Source organism: Pyxicephalus adspersus, chromosome 2 (genome assembly GCF_032062135.1).
Source record: "Pyxicephalus adspersus chromosome 2, UCB_Pads_2.0, whole genome shotgun sequence".
Taxonomy (NCBI): Eukaryota; Metazoa; Chordata; class Amphibia; order Anura; family Pyxicephalidae; genus Pyxicephalus; species Pyxicephalus adspersus.
Genome location: NC_092859.1, coordinates 47,360,853 through 47,379,152, shown reverse-complemented (window position 1 = coordinate 47,379,152; position 18,300 = coordinate 47,360,853).

Below are 18,300 nucleotides of genomic sequence, written 5' to 3'. Positions count from 1 at the left end.
GGGATCCAGGAGGCAGGTTTCTAATAGTGGTTGGATATATTGGCTTGCAATTAATTACTGTAGTATCGTACTATGCGCTGAATGAGGGACAAGTGGCGTTTTTTATGCTCTTTTGGAGGAGATTTGGCCTAAAGTGAAAGGTTCCTTGATCCTACTAGGTGACTCCAACTTGGCCTTGGATCACATTTTGGATAAATCTAAACTTAGCAGATATAGGGATCCTCCAAAAAAAAGCCACAACCTCTCGCTTTTGCTGAGAAAGTTTGACTTAGTGGATGGTTGGAGGGAGATGAACCCTTCGGTTAGGGATTACACCTATTACTCGTCAGCCCACGAACAGTACTCCCGCATAGACCATGGCTTTATCCAGTCCCATATGCTACCCAACTTAATTGGGGCTCGAATTTTGTCAACTCCATGGTCGGATCATGACCCCCTGGCCTTATACTTGAAGGGTTTTAGCAGACTGCAACCTGGGTTTAGGTGGAGATTTAACGAGAGTTTTATCTCTGATAACATGGTGAAGGGTGAAATAGAGTCTTTGTTGACCACCTATTTTCAGATTAATATAGCGAATGATACATCTCCGGCCATAAATTGGGAGGCTCACAAGGCCTATATTAGGGGTGAGTTAATTAAAATAGGAGCAGCGCGCAAACGGGCCAATAATAAACTGATAGATACCTGCCTCCTGGATTATCATAAATTACAAATGCAACATAAAACAGCTCCACATGTAGTTTTGAAAGCCCACCTAGAGGCGAAACGCAACTTAATATGCTGCTAACTACTAGAGCTGAAAAAACATTGCGTTGGTCGGCCCACAAATTTTTTGTTTGGAGTGACAAGCCGGGAAGTCTTTTGGTCAATAAACTTAATCCCAGACCCAAGACTCACGCTCTCCCTAAAATTAAGATTAAGGGTGGTAGGCTATCACAAAACCCGGAAAAGATTTTAGCAGTTTTTGAGGACTTTTATAGTCGCTTATATGGATCTGATGACTCAATCAGCATGCAGGGCATAGAAAGGTTTCTTCACAGGCTGGATTTGCCCAAACTACAGCCCAAACACAAGGCGTTTCTAGACAAGCCTTTCACAGTGGAGGAGTTGCAGGGAGTCATGGGTCTGCTCAGGGTGGGTAGCTCACCTGGTCCAGATGGTTTCCCCAATCTGTACTACAAGACGTTCAGTCCTGTACTGACCCCGCACATGGTGGCATATTTCAACTACCTACGGGAGGGGAACGCCCTGATGGGCGATGCTAACAGGGCATTTATCAGTGTGATCCCTAAACCGGGGAAGGATGCCTCGGAGGTAGCTAATTATAGACCTATCTCCCTGATTAATTGCGACTTAAAAATTATGACGAAGATTATGTCAATTAGATTAAGCTCCTTTTTGGGAGCTTATGTACATCCAGACCAGGTGGGCTTTATGCTACATAGGCAGGCTCCAGACCAAACGAGGAGGGCTATTGATCTCATATCAGTAATAAACTCAGGCTGGGATGGGGGCCCCTCGCGTCAGTCTATGTTGTTCTCTCTTGACCTTCAGAAGGCATTTGACAGCATATCTTGGAGATATCTGTTTTAGGTGCTTCTTAGAATGGATTTTGGTACATATTTCACCAATCTCCTGTTGGCTCTATATGACTCACCTGAAGCCAGGATTTCACTAGGGGGATTCCTATCTACAGCCATCCCAATTAAGAGGGGAACTCGACAGGGTTGCCCCCTTTCCCCACTTTTGTTTGCCCTAGCAATTGAACCGTTGGCGATAGCCCTACGGGCAGATACTAATATTCAGGGTATTAAGTGTGGCCAAACTGAACACAAATGTGCACTCTTTGCTGACGATATTCTTATGTTCATTACTTCTCCAATTACAACCCTGCCTAACTTGATGAGAATTCTAGATGAGTTTGCGTTAAGTTCTGGCCTGACGGTAATAAATCCAAATCTCAGGCTCTTAATATAAATCTCCCCACTGAATTGTTGTCGGCGATCCAAGGGAATTTTGATTTTATTTGGCATAAAGACTCCATTCAATACCTAGGTATCCAGTTGACCCCTACATACAATAGCCTTTACATATGTAATTATGGTCCGCTGCTTAAGAAAGTGTATGCAGACATTCAGAGGTGGTCTTTGTCCCCCCCGTCGTGGCTGGGACGGATTGCGGCTGTTAAAATGAATTTACTTCCCAGACTGCTCAACTTATTTCGTACGCTCCCGGTCCCGGTACCTATGAGAGAGATTATACTTCTCCAATCTAGATTATTACAATTTATATGGGCAGGGAAGAAAGCCAGGTTTCATAAAGATACACTGCTAGCTCCCAAACGCATGGGAGGTTTGGGAGTCCCACCCTATAGCTCTTGTTTTTGGGGAAACTATCCTGGAACATGGGATTTAAATATTTTGCTCTTGTACTTCCTCTACCCCCCCCCCCTTCCCTCTTTCCTGATGTGTTTATCTTGTTCTCTTGGTGTCCCTCCCCTTCTGTCCTTTTGTGTCCTCCCCCTTGTATGTTATTTGTTTAGAGTTATGGTCCAGGTATGGGAAGTAGAGTGGCAATGTTCGTCGGTGTATAATTCATGGTTACTAACTTGCTTGGAATAACGAACCCTATTTTCTACGATATAAAATGTTCTGGATATCACTCCAGGTAGAGCTTGATATCAGGTTCTATTTATAGCGAATGTTGCCTATATAGCTCTATTTTAGAAGATGTTTTACCCGCTCATACTTTGGACATATTTGGTTTTTGATTATGTTTTATTCGTATTGTTTTTCTTCTTGTTGTCCTAAAAATCTTAATAAAAATATTGAAATACAAGAATGCCTGAGTGATAGGGAGAAGCAAGGCTGTGAGCTGAGCAATTCTCTCCTTGCTGACATTTACACCTCTGATCTCATAACCCCTATTATACACAAGCTGCTGCTAAACTTACACCTGGCTTATTCACAAAGCAATTCACTAAGTGATAGTACAGGATTACACCTCTTATACATGACCATAGATGTTTTGTGATTTATTGTGCCGTCAGCAGCTGAAGAGGACATCTGATGACAAAGGTTAGTGAGAAACTGTTTGGAGGCAAATTCATTCAAGTGGGGGAGGTAGGTGTGGAGCAAAATTAAAGTTTGTCTGGAGTTCAGTGTTCACACAGGAGAAAAGGATTCTGGGAGAGATAAGTTTGCCTACACACTAGTGTACTGCATCCCTGCAGAGTTTAACATCCATGTAAAGCACTACAGATAAGCAGAATGACACTGCTGAACAGTAGAGAGATGGCTCCTGCACAGACGCATCCCCCTGCCTCTAACTGGTTGCAAAGTCTAGGCGATGATGGCTTCTAAGTATAGATGTTTTGCAGCTCCTGTAATGGCAGAAGAGGAAGATTACAGTAAAGCAGTGTTTCTTACCTTTTTCCATGGGGGGAGGTCTTCAGAGAATCATTACTATATCAACAGCTGACAGTACATTAGTGTGGTGGTTATTGGGAACAATAGCACCCTTACAGATAACCAAAAAGATCATTGGTATTGACCTCAAAGCCACAAACTGCTCTTTGCTCACAAGACCCCCAGCATTATCTGGGGGAACCCTAGTTGAGAAACATTGCAATAAAGGCTCAAGTTAAAAAAAAAAAAAAAAAAAAGAAACAGTACCAAGGGACTCTATACAGGTGAAGGGGGAGGTAAGTTTGATGGTACCTTTTAGGTGCTGACCCAAGTTCAGCTTTAAATATTCTACTATAGAAACTACTCAAAAAAAAAATCTTGAAGTTGGCTTATGAGCATTAGTCAGTTGTTTACTGGTTTGTTATTGGATGGAAATATATCATATTAATTTTGTATTAAAGATCAGATGTCTTCTTACAATTTTCCCTGAATACAGTTGTTTTTTGTTTAACAAACAGGCAATGATTCATCCTAAAGGGTATGTTTACGCCAGCGCTGTTAAATAGTAGGAATCAGTTGGGTGATGGGCATCTCTGCATAATATTTCCTTGCAGTGGAGTGTTTAAGTGTAGGCAGAGATAAAATAAGCTGTATCAGAGGTGCTCTGCTTTAGTGTATTTAGGTTCCATTCAAAATTTATGGTGCTACATGTGTTGCAGAAATGTGTAAGAGCAATACATTATTATTAATAAACAGGACTTATATAGCACCAACAAATTACGCAGCGCTGTACATTAAATAGGAGTTGCAAATGACAGACAAATACAGACAGTGACCCAGGAGGAGAGGACCCTGCCCCAAAGAGCTGGGGGAATTAACACACAATATGAGGGGAGATATGTAGTGGTGGGGAGTAGTGACGGTTTAGGTGTAAAGCTGCCTTATATGTATTTTAAACAGTATTTTATTCTTTCCTCCTGCACATCACCTAAGAGGTACAGCATTGTAAACCAATCAGAGCTTACTGCTTTCCACACTAAAGCAAAGTTGACTCTTTGGAGTAAAGAGCAGAAAGATATTCAAGAGTGAGCTGATGCTTATTCAATCACCATACTGACCAAAATGTATTGATATAAAAAAAAAGTGTTAATACTTTGTGTAGTGTTAGGAGTTTGGGATGTCTGGATTATAGAAGAGTTGCTGAACCCAATCACACACATTTTCATTCTATACTGTTTCTCCAGCACTTGTATCTTAAGTTGGTCAAAGAGCCAGTCCAACCTTTGCCTGAATACCAAAAGGAGCAGCAGAATAATGATGCATGTGCTAAACCTTTGTGTAAGCATATTCACAGCATTAGAATGAAAGCTTTGTTCAAAGCAAAGAATCACTAATCTGTGGTGGTGACTGTCTCCCCCATTCTGGTGTGAAGAGACACCATGTCTCATAGTGTCTGATCAAAGATTACATGAGGCTAAATGACAGGTTCTCTTAAAAGTTCACCACCATTTTTAGAGCTGTCAGTCAAATTCTACGTCAGCTTCTTGTTTGTTGGTGTTGGGGGTGCATCCTGGTGGCGAAAGTGACCTGTTCCTAAATAATTGGAAGATATTTCTGCAGGCTACCAAGTAGTAGTAGTAGCAGCAGCTAAATGGGGTGGAGGTGAGTTTCATTGAATGGAGAGATATATCAAGAGAAATTTGTCATTTTCCCATGAATAAAGTGACAGATTGTATTTGTCCATGCCATCAGACTATTACCTTTTACATTTTACTTGTAAAAGCCACCCATGTGTAGACATCCAAAGAGACTGCTGCTGGACACTGCCATGTCATCTTCAATGTGATTCCAGGATCCCCCAGTACAATCTATAGTACTCCTCATCACTTCTCCCCGGGAGAAGACTATACATGACCTTACAGAAGAAATAAATGTTTTAGCAAGTTCAGATGCATTTTTAATTAACATTACTTTCTGGTGCATCCTAATATACATTCAGAAAATAATGGAAATGGAAAATGCTAAAGCAAGCATTAAAAATATTTATTCTTTGCTTTTACCTCCAGTTTTTAATTTACTGACAGGGTCTCCTTAAACCAGACTTCAAGAATAAAGGTCTAATTTCTATATATCAATTCAACTTCAAAAAGAAAAAAAACTTTGGGGACAAAAGTTAGTAATTATATTTACCTTTCCTCCAGCTTCCATACTGCAGAATGTTGAATCATCATCCTTCTTGTGAGATTGTGAGAAATGCTAAGTATTCCAAATCATCTAAATGAGGTTCTCCAATGCAGGGCTGGGCCATCATCTGCAGAGTTTGGAGATTTAGTATTCTACTCACCAGAAAGATTGTGACATGATTCTCACCTAGTCATAGGAGGCAACAGATAAGGTTAGCTAGTTTATCTCATTTTTTAAACTGCTATTCAACATAGTGTAGGGTCCCTAAAATGTTAAATCAATGTATCAGGGCCAGTGTGTGTAGGCAAAAATCCACACCGCCTGTTACATGGACCATGGAGGAATTATGCACAAAAACAATCTATTCACCATACATTCTCTTAAGCATAGCAATAGAGAATATTAGGAAAATAACTGTAATACACTGATAAAAGATTTATTGCATGTAAACACTTTTTTTCTGGTAAAAAAGCACAAGAGTTTATACAGCAAACTAAATCAGCACACATTAATAATGAAAGGAGGGCAGAGGGATGTGGTTCCAGAACAGGGACTGCCCATCCAAAAACAAGACAGTTATATGCATTTCCCTATTACTAAAAAACTGTTTATGTTTTAAAATATGGAAGCTGAGTGAGAAACTATTACCCTGTAGAAGACAGAAACCACAGATCCCTTATTATGTTAGTAATTACAGATTTCATTGTTCCCCCTTAAAATTGCTGTGTAAGTGTCTAATGATTAGAACAGGGGTTTCACATGGTGGGTATGTACAGGGACACAGTGCACTGCTTGTCATTTAGTTACAACATAGGCTGATTCATATTTTTGGGTGCTGGCACCGATAATATGTCAGTGAGGCAGTTTCCCACAATCTTGTGAAAGATATCACATGCAATATTGAAAATAAAACTTTCATATTATAGGCTGCCGAGACTAGTTCTGTTTATTGCTGACCCATCCAAATATGCAGGTGAACGTTTATTTTTTTCATGGTTTTGTATAGTAAAAAGATAAGATCCTCTGCCAGGCTCCTGTTTCTGTATAAATCTCACTATAAACGTAACCTTTGTCACCAATACTCAATGTAAGGAAAATCCCATAAAAATAATAAGGGAAGTCATTTTTTTTCAGGTGACAATTGTCCAAAATAAGATTTCCCTAATTTTAGGGGGATTTCCTCTCTCCTTTTGTTGTGTCTATGGGAAAGAAAAGATAAATCTCCCCAACAGGGCACATATGGCCAAAACAAAATCTGTTTAAATATTCCCTACACTAAAAAAAGTTTTAACTTTACTTTGGCTAAATGTACTGTAATTGTTTATCTAATAGCTATTATTAGTATATGTCATGGGGATACATGTGTCATAGCTCCAACTTGTCCCTCATTTGGCTGTCCCTCTTTCCCCTTTTTGGTCCACTTTTTTAGCCCTCTTTTGGTCTGCTGTAGCAGAAAGTTTATGCTACAATAAAACTTTTCTAAATGGCTTCATTTGTTATATTAAAAAGCTGTAAATAATGCAAAGGACCACGAGAATAGCTGTCACTGCGGAAAACTTGTTGTGTTAGTCCCAAATGACTGTAATCATTTTCTTCTGAAGATCCACTGTAGATAAATTGTATAACAATGAAAAATAAAGGCAGCAATCTTTACCACTGGATATGTCAGTTCATAGGAATTCCACGCCTGTCCACATAGCACATTCTTAGCATGTTTTCCAGTGGTACTGCCCTGGTTCTTTCTATCTGTTCAGTGCTAACAAACCCTTTGTCTGTGCATTATTTACCCTTCTCTAGTTGGGTAAATGACAGCAGACTTTTCTTACTGAAAACATGGGCCGTATTATGTTCATTTCATAATACCACACAATAGCTACATAACTGTCAGTAAACATATTGGTTCTGTGTTAGGGCCCATACACACTTTTTGTTGCTTGGAATAATCGCTTTATGGTACTGCAATATTGAAATACATTTTTGTTATAACAATTTCTTTTTAAAGTATAACGGTTACAAATCCATAATATTATTTTGTTGTTACATGCATTTATATGCAGATATTGCATATGCCGTATAATAGCCATGCCATAGGAAAAGAATCATTGCCATTCAGCACATTTTTTCTTCAGTCACCTAAAGTCAGCATGAATGTGTAGATATCGGTTTCAACGAAACCAGCTGTAGAATGTTTGGTGTCTTTAGGGCAGCTGATTCTGCTCTCAGGATTTCCCCAAGTAAGACTGTGGAGTCTACAGACAGGAAACTACAACAAGCACCTGACCAGTGTTCCTTTTAAGAGAAATATAAAGAGGATGTATCCAGGAGATCAATGTGATTATATGAGGGGTTTATAATAGGTGATTGATATATGCCATTCCACTTCCCTTTCAATGAAACAAAGCGTTCCAAAAATGAGGTAAAATGATCAGTCAGACTACTTATACCAAAACGGCACGCCATTAAAATATTTTGACTTACAATTTATTCATATATAATTGCTTTTAATAGCAAATTAATACTAGATTTTACAGTGTAAGGATCATAACTGGAGCCATAGAAATCCTTTCTTTATGACATAATGGCCAGTGGATTTATTTCACAACTGTGGCCAAGATTATGGAGCATTTTTGGGGCAGTTTGCTAATTTGTTTTCACTTTGTTAGCCCTTGGCAAGTTTACAATTACATTTTGTTTGCTGAAATAAAATTATGAAAGCGTAGCCTAATATTTGCTAGAAAACATGACATCATAAAGCCAAGAATATTACTTGTTAGAGGATTACCACACTATAGAATTTTCTCTCTACCGTAGTTCTAGAAATATATTCAGCTCTGTAGCTACTTATAAAGCAATTCATCCTTAAAATTAAAAAAGGTTCTGTAGTCAGCTTAATCGGATTAGCTTTATTTCACTCTGTTCCCTCTTTTAGAAGCTTTCCAGCCTTCTGGATGAACATGTGTTTAATGGATAGAAATGGAAGAAGTGGCATCTACATTGGATTGTAATGTATATATAATTCCAAATCAAATAGATAAATATTGAATATAGAGTTTCCAAAAAAAAATTTTTTTTTTTTGTGAAATTTGAATTTTTTGAATAATGCGCCTTTTATTATAGTAGTTTCAGCAAGAGTAGAGTACAGTATACATTTTTACCAGAAAACAACATAACTAAACGAAAGGGTAAACCATAAAATAAAAACCCCTTTCAAAAAACCAATTAACTAAAATCAGACACTTTACCAAAACATATTGTCTCGCTAATACAAGATGGTCAAAATAACTTTACATTTTTGAGCAATCAATTAAAAAACTAGGTAATCACCTTACTGGACGGTTAACAATTTCTTATGGAGCGATGGGCTAGACCCGTCCCTATTTAAGAAGCACCTAAGGCCCTGCGATCATACCGTGTGGTGTACTGCAAATAAGCCATCCAAGTGTCAAAGAATATTTGTGGATGAGTATCCCGGTGCTGAGTGGCTTCAGTTTTATCTAAAATATTTAAAAAGCAATTTAGAGCTCCAAATGTTGACCACATATAAAAATAATTTATATATAAGGTAATATACATTCGCCTGCATGCAGGTTCAGCATTTAACATCATATGCCTTGTTGTCACACTGTGGACAAATATATCCAGAAATAATGTGTCATTCATAGGAGGAAATGGAAAATGATGGAATTGTCAGATGTAAAATTACTATTTTAATGGCTTAGCGCTCTGTACCCAAGGGTTGTCTTAAATTATTTAAACTCCCCCCAGTAACTCCCCTTATCTGCAGCTTTTTAGTCTAAATTTGTTCCTATGCAGCCAAGATGCCTAAATGTGGCCTGTTAGCTAACATTTTTAAAGCTCAATCCACCCAAAACATTTATCTAGTGTTTTGTAGATGATGTATTGCTAGATTAATAATTATTAATTGAATAAATTATTACCTTGAATGACACAAAAGTTTGAAATACAATTCAAACAGCAGTCTTTCTTAGTGTGAAACAAAATTAGCAGCTATCTCAGTGTTAAATCCAGCATCCAGAGAAAAACTTCTGCTAGAGTTCACATTTAGAATAGACTTTACTACTGGGTATTGCTTCTAACAGAACCATCAAAATCTCATGCCTGCAGGTTTGTCCCTCTCGAGATGGATAGAACTAAAAAAGTAAGAGATGGCTATTTCTGCAACTTTCCACCTGTTCTAAGTTATTAGAAAATATTATATTTTATTCTTGTACTATGTCAAGAGATTTAAATGATATAAATGAGAATGTGCGGGTTATTTCAAAGACTTGCCAGGAAATTGGAGATCTATTTTAAGATCTGATTAATAAATTCTGATATTATACTCTCTAAACCCGTTGACTTCTTTATGCTCAAACATTACCTGTGCTTTTCTGTTTGTATGTGTTTTTTGTGTACAACTCACATTTTCTATTTTCTTTTGAATTAAAATGTATTGAAATAAATTCTGATATTAGGTGCTAAAACACTAAAATGGTGGCTACAGAATAATGGTGTTATGTGCATCTGGTACCCAGATCCAGGGTCAGTATTACCTGGGTTAGCCATGAATTATTATATTTAGTCATTCCAGACTAGTATCTATCTAGTTCTATCTTCTCTTCTCTTCACTAATGTTGTGCATGCTGCGCATCACATGGCAAATAATGATCTCGCATTGAAGTATAATGTGTTAGTAATATGTTGTTGGGGTATGGTTAGCAATGAATGAACCTAGGTGTGTACTGTATGTTGTGGCATGCTTTAAGTATATGTAATATCTCACATTTTCTAACTGTGTGACTGGAAATCAGCTTTTCTTGCTGTGAAGATAACATTATTTTTACTTCCCATTTTGTTGACCTACTCAAACTTCTTTATTCAAATTCTTTCACTTTCTAGCAGATCCAGATGGTATTTACTGGAACATATTACATATCAACTGTTGTATTACTGTAATTATATCATTCAGGGGTCAGTTCCAGGACTACGTACAGTGAGAATTGTCCTACATACACTGTACTACAACCCTAGAACTTATTATGGTAGAATAACATATGTATTTAAATTATAAAATATTATATATCTAATAACTTTATGTGTGCACCTGTAAGGAACTTACCCGCCCTGCGAGCCCGCGGTGTCCCTGGGGTTCCCAGCCACAGAGGGGGAAGCCACAGAGGGGGACGCCACAGTAGCAGGCAGCATGGCCGAGGCTGCTGCCCTGCTCGCAGCTTGTCTGTCTCTACAGGCGGAGGGATCCGCCCTGGCCAAAGTACTGTTCAGCCAGGCAGCAGCCCTTGCATCCCTTTGGATGTGGTTCCTGCTCCCAGCACTCCTTTGCAAGTGCAAAGTAGTGCACGTCCTAGGGGTACTGTGGGAAGAGGTGCGCGTGTTACCATGCGTCCCTCTTGTACCCCCCGAGGGCCTGGCACTCGGCTGCCTCGCCCTAGGGCGGGACAGAGTTAGTTTGAATTCCCTGCAGCTAATCAGCTGCAGGGGATTTACTCAGTCTCCTATCAGACAGTGCCAGGTGGCGCAAGGTGATTGGTCATCCTGGCCATTTAAGGAGAGCCTGTCCATTACACCATTGCCCGCTATAGCCTCTGTTACCACAGTGTGCTTGGGTGTGTCTTTGTGTATGTTAAACTTTATCTGCTTGTCATCTCCTCAGTGACCTGGTCTGAAACTAACTCTGATTGAACTCTGCCAGCCCTGACCTCGGATTGTTATTGACCATTCTGCCTGCTGCCAGCCCTGACCTCGGATTGTTACTGACCTGCATTTGCCTTATCCTTCTGTACCTTGCTTGATTGAAATTAACCCTTGCTGTGCTGTGCTGTTTTGAATAAACCTGATTCAAGGATATCTGGAGTTGGTTGTGGTTTGTGTGCCCAGGCGCATTACAGCACCATTATTGTTTGCATATACTTTCTTGTATACCTCATAAATAACCACATATTCTTTACATGTATTGATTAACTTACCACCTTATTATAGCCTACATTTTCAATTGAAGTAGAACTAACCTGTTCTCGTTCCCATGCAGGGCACCACCATCTTCTTCTTCCTTTGCTTCCTTCTATCGATCTTTGGCTATCTAGATTGGCCAGAACTGGATGATGTTTATTCAGTCCTGGCATGAGCAGAGGAAGTCGGGAATGCCAGGTATCCTGGCAAGCAAAGCTGATGCAGAAAAAAAAGGACATCTCCGCTCCCCTGATTGCTCTTGCAGCCCTAGCGTAACTATAGTATGTGTTCTTGGATAGAGATTCTAGATAGAGATTCTCTAACCAAGAACACAGGAGTCCCACAGGATCCTCGGGCATTAGAGGCTAAATGGGGACAAGTCTCCCCATTTATTCACTTCTAGTGCTCTGTGATTGGCTGGGGAAAGGAAAATCCTGATGATGCTTAAATGGTCATCAGGGCTACTTTTCCTCAGCCAATCACAAAGCACTAGAGGTGATGAATGGGGAGACTTGTCCTCATTTAATCTCTAGTGCCAGGGGATCCCACACTGACAGGAGGATTCCTGTGGGAATCATCCTGTCATTGTGGGATAACCTGTAAAAAAATAAAAGTTAGTTACACAAATCACACAGATTCAATAAATTACTTTAACAATAATTTTTTTTAACACATTTTTTTACACACGAATTTGCGCTTTTTGGGTCGGGTCTATCCAAATTCTAACTGCCATATTCGGGTCGAGTAGAAGGACAAACTGAATTCGAACACCAACACTAATACCGACACCACCATTTCTCTGTATAAAACCTCTTTACCTGTAGGGAACATCTTTCTATGTTCTGGAAAAACTTTTTCCAAACAGCTATCAGGACAGAGATTTCTATTAAAAGTTATTGAGATCATGAATAAAAGCTGATTGTGCACTTTGCTTGATTTGTCCTAGGATTTGTATTTCTGTCTTCCAGTTTTGAGATTTACACAATTCTTCCACACAGTACAGTCATACCTGGCAGGGAAGAAGACCTGACCTTTCTCTGCTCTGGTTTCACTATATTATCACCTACAGGTCCCCTCCCCTCAGTTACTGGACATTGATGTGAGGAGCAAATCAGCGATGAGCTGACCTTTCCGGTCCCTCCGCTCTGTCCTCTTATTAGTTTGTCCTCCTCACTGCCACACACCTGATTGGCTGATTGTGCTGCCTTTCCTTCCCACTCTATGAGCTCTATTTACCAAGGACTGCAAGGGATTGATACTGGGTCAAATTAGGGTATTCACGCTTTTTAAATCTGTCAGGAGTTCAGCTATTGTAACTGTTCTGGAAAAATTTCTAGTTCCTATGTTTAGTTCCAGTTTTTAATATAAATTCCCTTTGTCAAGTTTTAATAATACAATGTTGTACCAATACATTTTAAAGTTAAAAGAAAATTTCCCTTTTCAACAAAAAAACAATGCAAAATTGCAGAACACCCAACTCAACTAAAAATTGAAATATATATCTATATATATATATATATATATATATATATATATATATATATGTTTTAAGCTGTTTTTTTAACCACATTGATTAAACAGTCTACTTTTTTCGCCCTTAACCTACAAGCATAGCTGGTGACTTTACCTGGAATGTGTCAGTTCTTTCGCCATTCTTTATTTATAATGATAACAGAACGAGACTTATAATATAAATTACATGACTTACCTTCCACCATCACCTGTACTCCATTATATTTTACAAAAGCCTGGAACCCCTTCGGTTGCATCACAAATTACACCCCATTATCTTCCACAGTCCAAGCTGTACCTCTTTATCTTCCACAGCTTGTACTCCTCTTCCTCACATTACAGGATCTACAAGCCCAACCAGCACTCGTGTACCTTCCATTGTATTTTGGAATCCTTTACCTTCTTTTTACCACTTTTACTTTTTTATCTTACATCCCACCCTGCCCTCTTTATCTTGAACTTTATTAATACAGAAAAAGGCTGGGAGAGATCTGTAGCGGATAGCAGGCAGCAATTAATGTCTGTGATGTAAATGGAGGGGGAATTCTGATCACTTGGATCACACCACTTCTGGGACATCCAATAACACTAAATTAACACAATTATGCCATATATTACATTTCAAAAAGCACAAATAGGAGCTTGTGCACAGACATTGTGTTAATGGAATATAGAAGTCAAACGCTTGCCCTATGTTTCCTCTTTTCACAAACAGAAGCACATTATTATTAAGTTCCTTCCATCATGATTCACATTTCCTGTCCTAATGTATCACATGTTATCTATAAGTCTTGTCTATAATCATTACAAATATTCTACAATGTTTACAGCTAAAGGTGAATTATCTATTGTAATGGGAAACAGGGAAATGCGTGCTATATACTGTACACCAACTGGCCCCTTTGTTACAGTAGGTATACCCTACTTGTACTGGTTTGGACCCTCGTTTGTCCTCAGAACTGTTGTAAATCTATATGATGTAAATTCAACAAGGTTCTAGAAACATTCAAGTATTTTGGTTCTTATTGACATGATTGTATCATGTTGTTGCAGCAGATTTGTCAACTGCACATCCGTGATGACGGTCTTCCCTTCATCACATCTCCAAGGTGCTCTATTGAACTGAGATCATTGGAATATAGTGGACTCATTGTCATATTCAAGAAAGCAGTATGAGGTGGGCTTTGGAACATGGAGTGTTATCCTGATGGAATCAGAAGATGAGTACACTACAGTCGTAAAAGGATAGACATGGTCAGCAACAAAACTAAAGTAGTGTAAGGTAAGGTAAATTATGCTTAGTTGAACAAAGGGCCCAGAAGTGTGCCAAGAAAATATCTTTTATACCATTACACCACCACCAGCAATCTGAATTATTAGTTCAAGGTAGAATGGAGTCATGTTTTGTCATGTTGTTGACCTCAAGTTATGACCCAACCATCTGAATATCACAGAAGAAATTTAGATTCATCAGAAGTTTACCAATAGCTCTAGGTGCCCGCTCTTAGCTGACAGGAGTGGTACATGATGTGGTCTTCTGCTGCTGTAGCCCATCAGCCTTGAGGTATTGTGTATTTAGGGATGTTCTTCTGCATACCTCGGTTGTAACAAGTTCAGCATGAACCAGTCTTGCCATTATCTTCTAACCTTTGGCATCAGCTAGGAATTTTTGCCAAGTTCACTGGATATTTACCTTTTAACAGACCACTCTCTGTAAAACTTAGATTGTGCATGAAAATCCCAGCATATCCTAGAAGTGTGCCTGAGCAGGAGTTACGTCACTTGAAACAACCAAGATGGCCAAAGAAACAAACGCAGAGAATGATGGTGGCACCAACTATGGTGCATGGAGTGGTAGTGTCAAAGCTGATCTCAGAGTCAAGTTACCTGTATTTAGACCTCAAGACAGAGATATCTGTGTCTTTTATTGTGGAATATTATTCTGTGTATATCCTTAAAGCAGAAAAGTATAATCCCTTTTATAATTTGCATTTATATTAAGTAATTACCTAAATTATGGTAAATTCACTGTTCCAATCGTCTTTACTTCTTTAGCCCTCTTAGCGGTAATTTTGAGTGTGACTCGGGGTGGATTTTTCATGCTAAAAGCGGTAATCCCGAGTTGGGGTTACGGGGTTGATAAAAACATGAAAAAAAACTTACTTTGTTCCATTGGTGTCCCCCGGCGTCCTGCTTGTCCCTGCAGGTCCTCGGGACACGTCTTCTTCCTTCAATCTTCAGCCGGCAACTGCAGAGGCGATCTCCCGGATTTCCCGGTGACGTTGGTGCGGGTGGGAGAAAATTCAAATAATTTTGTATTGGATTCAATACAAACTAGCTGTATTGACTCCAATACAAAGAAATCTTTATATATAATATATATATATATATATATTTCATATATATTATACATGCTACTGTACAGTTATAATACAGGTTTCTGTATTTTTTTAACAGATTTTTTTTTTTTTTTTAAGTTTATTATTAAATGTACTAAATATTAGACTTATTTCAGTCAGTTATGCCTAAGTATTATAGACCTACAATGTAAAATAAATTTCCATGCAAAAAAATGTAACGCTTTTTGCATGAAAATATGAACAGAATTAGAACGCTAGTGGGTTAAAATCTATTTTTAGCTAAAATAAATAATTACATTCCCTTTGGCATTTGCCCCTTTTTTAAGGGCTTTTGCCACAGAATTCAGTCCTGCAAGCAGGAGAGATGCATTCTGGTACTTTGGAGTGTTAATGAACAATTATAAGGAGCTGCTCACATGGGTCAACAGCCACCGGACACCACCATTGCATGATAGTTGTAATTTATTATAGGAAGGGGTAGGGTAAAGGCAGAAATACTGAACTGTTTTTACCTATGAAAAATAAATAAATACTAGCCTGCTTTCATGATATTGCAGCCTCTCTGGTTGGATGAATAGGGAAATGCTGCAAAAATCATTCACCAGGAAGTAATGCCATGTTCATTCATGGAAGAATCCCTGTTGTAAAGCTATTCTAATAATGGTAAGTTGTCAAGAGCAAAATTGTGGCATGACCCCAGGTCTATTTCCAGTTATGGATGTATGGATAGTATATATATTTAAACAATTCCAGCCAACTCTTTGTGGCCAAACATTTAATTATGTGTAAATTATAAATTTACAAAATACATCAAATGTAATATTACTTCTTAAAATACCAATAGTCTGCATAATTAGGTGGTATCTATGGACAGTTAAAGGAGCCCTTTTTGTTATATAAAATAACAACCTATGATATCATACACTTTTCAGTAGATGGATAAAAGTTAAAAAAAATAATGATGTTTTAAATATTTATTTTAGGGCCCATTTATGTTGCAGTGGTAAAGCATAACTGTAGGCATTATGATATTTTTCCATTAGAAGCTACACAACACACTGTCACAGAAGATTTCTTAACCCATTTATATATCAAATTCAATCAAAGCTACTACACCCCAAACTAATTAGTAATGGGTAAATATGTGTTAGTCATGTTTAGAAGCGAAGCAACACACTGCACTAAATGCTTTATGAAAGGGCTTTGCACCGTACTTGCTTCAAAGTCCCAAAATATGTGAAACACGAATGCACATTCCTGATAACACACTGGGTTAAGAAAAGAAAATGAAAAAAAAATCACTGGGAGAAACAGAAAATCTGACACGTAAACTTTTCAGGGTCACATGACATTGCTCTATCATTGTATGTTACACAGAGATCACACCATCAAATGTTCCACACTGTGCTCTGCATTTTATAAATTAAATGTAAAAGCCAATAAAGTATGGAGTAACAATGTTTCTAAATTGCAATCCTTTATGAATAAGGCTCTTAGTTGTTCTAGTATTTTAAGAATTAAGTGCATGCCAAGGTAAAAAAATAAAAAAGTTACCTAATACTTGCGTCTTAGATATCTGGATTGTGGGCCACCCTTACTAACAAAGACAAACTTGGAATTTAAATTGCTAGTATAGAAGACATTTTATAGAAAGAATAAGTCAATACAGTTTATGAATGAATAAGAATTTCCATGTTAAAAGATAACCGTGAATGAGAAAAAAGGTAATTATGAAGACTTTTTGATACCGCAGTTTTAAGGGATAATTCAAAAGCATTTTACTTTGGAGAAAAGACCAAAGCCCCCATGTACCTCCTTCTCTCTGGAGAATTGGGGTACATGTTTAGAAGGCAGGTATCCCACCTGATTTTAGGCATGCACAGAAGGAGCTTTTTTTTTAATGGGGAAAAAGAAAAAACTGCCGATCCCAAGCATGCACAGTGAGATCAGCACTATTATTTTTTCCCCATTTACAGTGACTACATCTCCCTAACCTGTGCCTGCGCAGTGCAAGATCAGGTGGCAGAAGGCAGAAGAAGAGGAACTTCCCAATGGGACGAAGGTGGATTACAGGAGGACCCGATCCATGAAACCTTAGTGGAATCCACTGATCTGCGGTAAGTAAAGGTGAGTTGTTTTTTTTTTAGTTTACTTCCGCTTTAAGACCTAAAAATGGTTTCAAAAGTTCCCCCAAATTAAACAGTTCAAGAAAGACTTATCTACAGTGCACCCTGTTTTTTTTATTGGCGGTTCATATTGGTAATTTGGTAATTACACAGTACTAACCAACCCAATAGGTTTTTACCACTTGCAAAAAATAGTTAACATTGAACCTTAAATTGGCACCACTTATGCAAGCTTTTTTTTTTCTTCTGAGCCATGTTAACTAACTTAGATTGTGGACCCTTTGTTACCTGGGGCCCATTTCTATGAGATGAGAGTTGTTTAAGAACCAAGACAACCTCCCATTGTCATATGCAACTTGCCACTGCTCACTTATAGGGCAGGTAAGATAACTTTTTTTAATGATGCTTTCCTTTTCATCATTTTACTAACCAGAGGGCTGCCAGAAAAGAATGAGCTCATCAACAATGTTGGCATGCTCGGTTTAGGGGACCAGTACCACAACACACATTTGATGAGTGTTGTAGAGCCATTCATATTAAAGGGGTAATGTAAATGTACTGTAACACTTTAATATTTTCCAAGGTCACCTTGACTTCTGCTTGTAAATGTAAAACACAATTTAGAAGCAATTATTCTTTCCATAAGATTCCAATTTCTGGAATAAGATTCCAAATCTGTAAAATTGCTCAAAAACAGTGATTGTGTCCCAAGACTCCGACCTTACATACGAGTTGTAAATGACA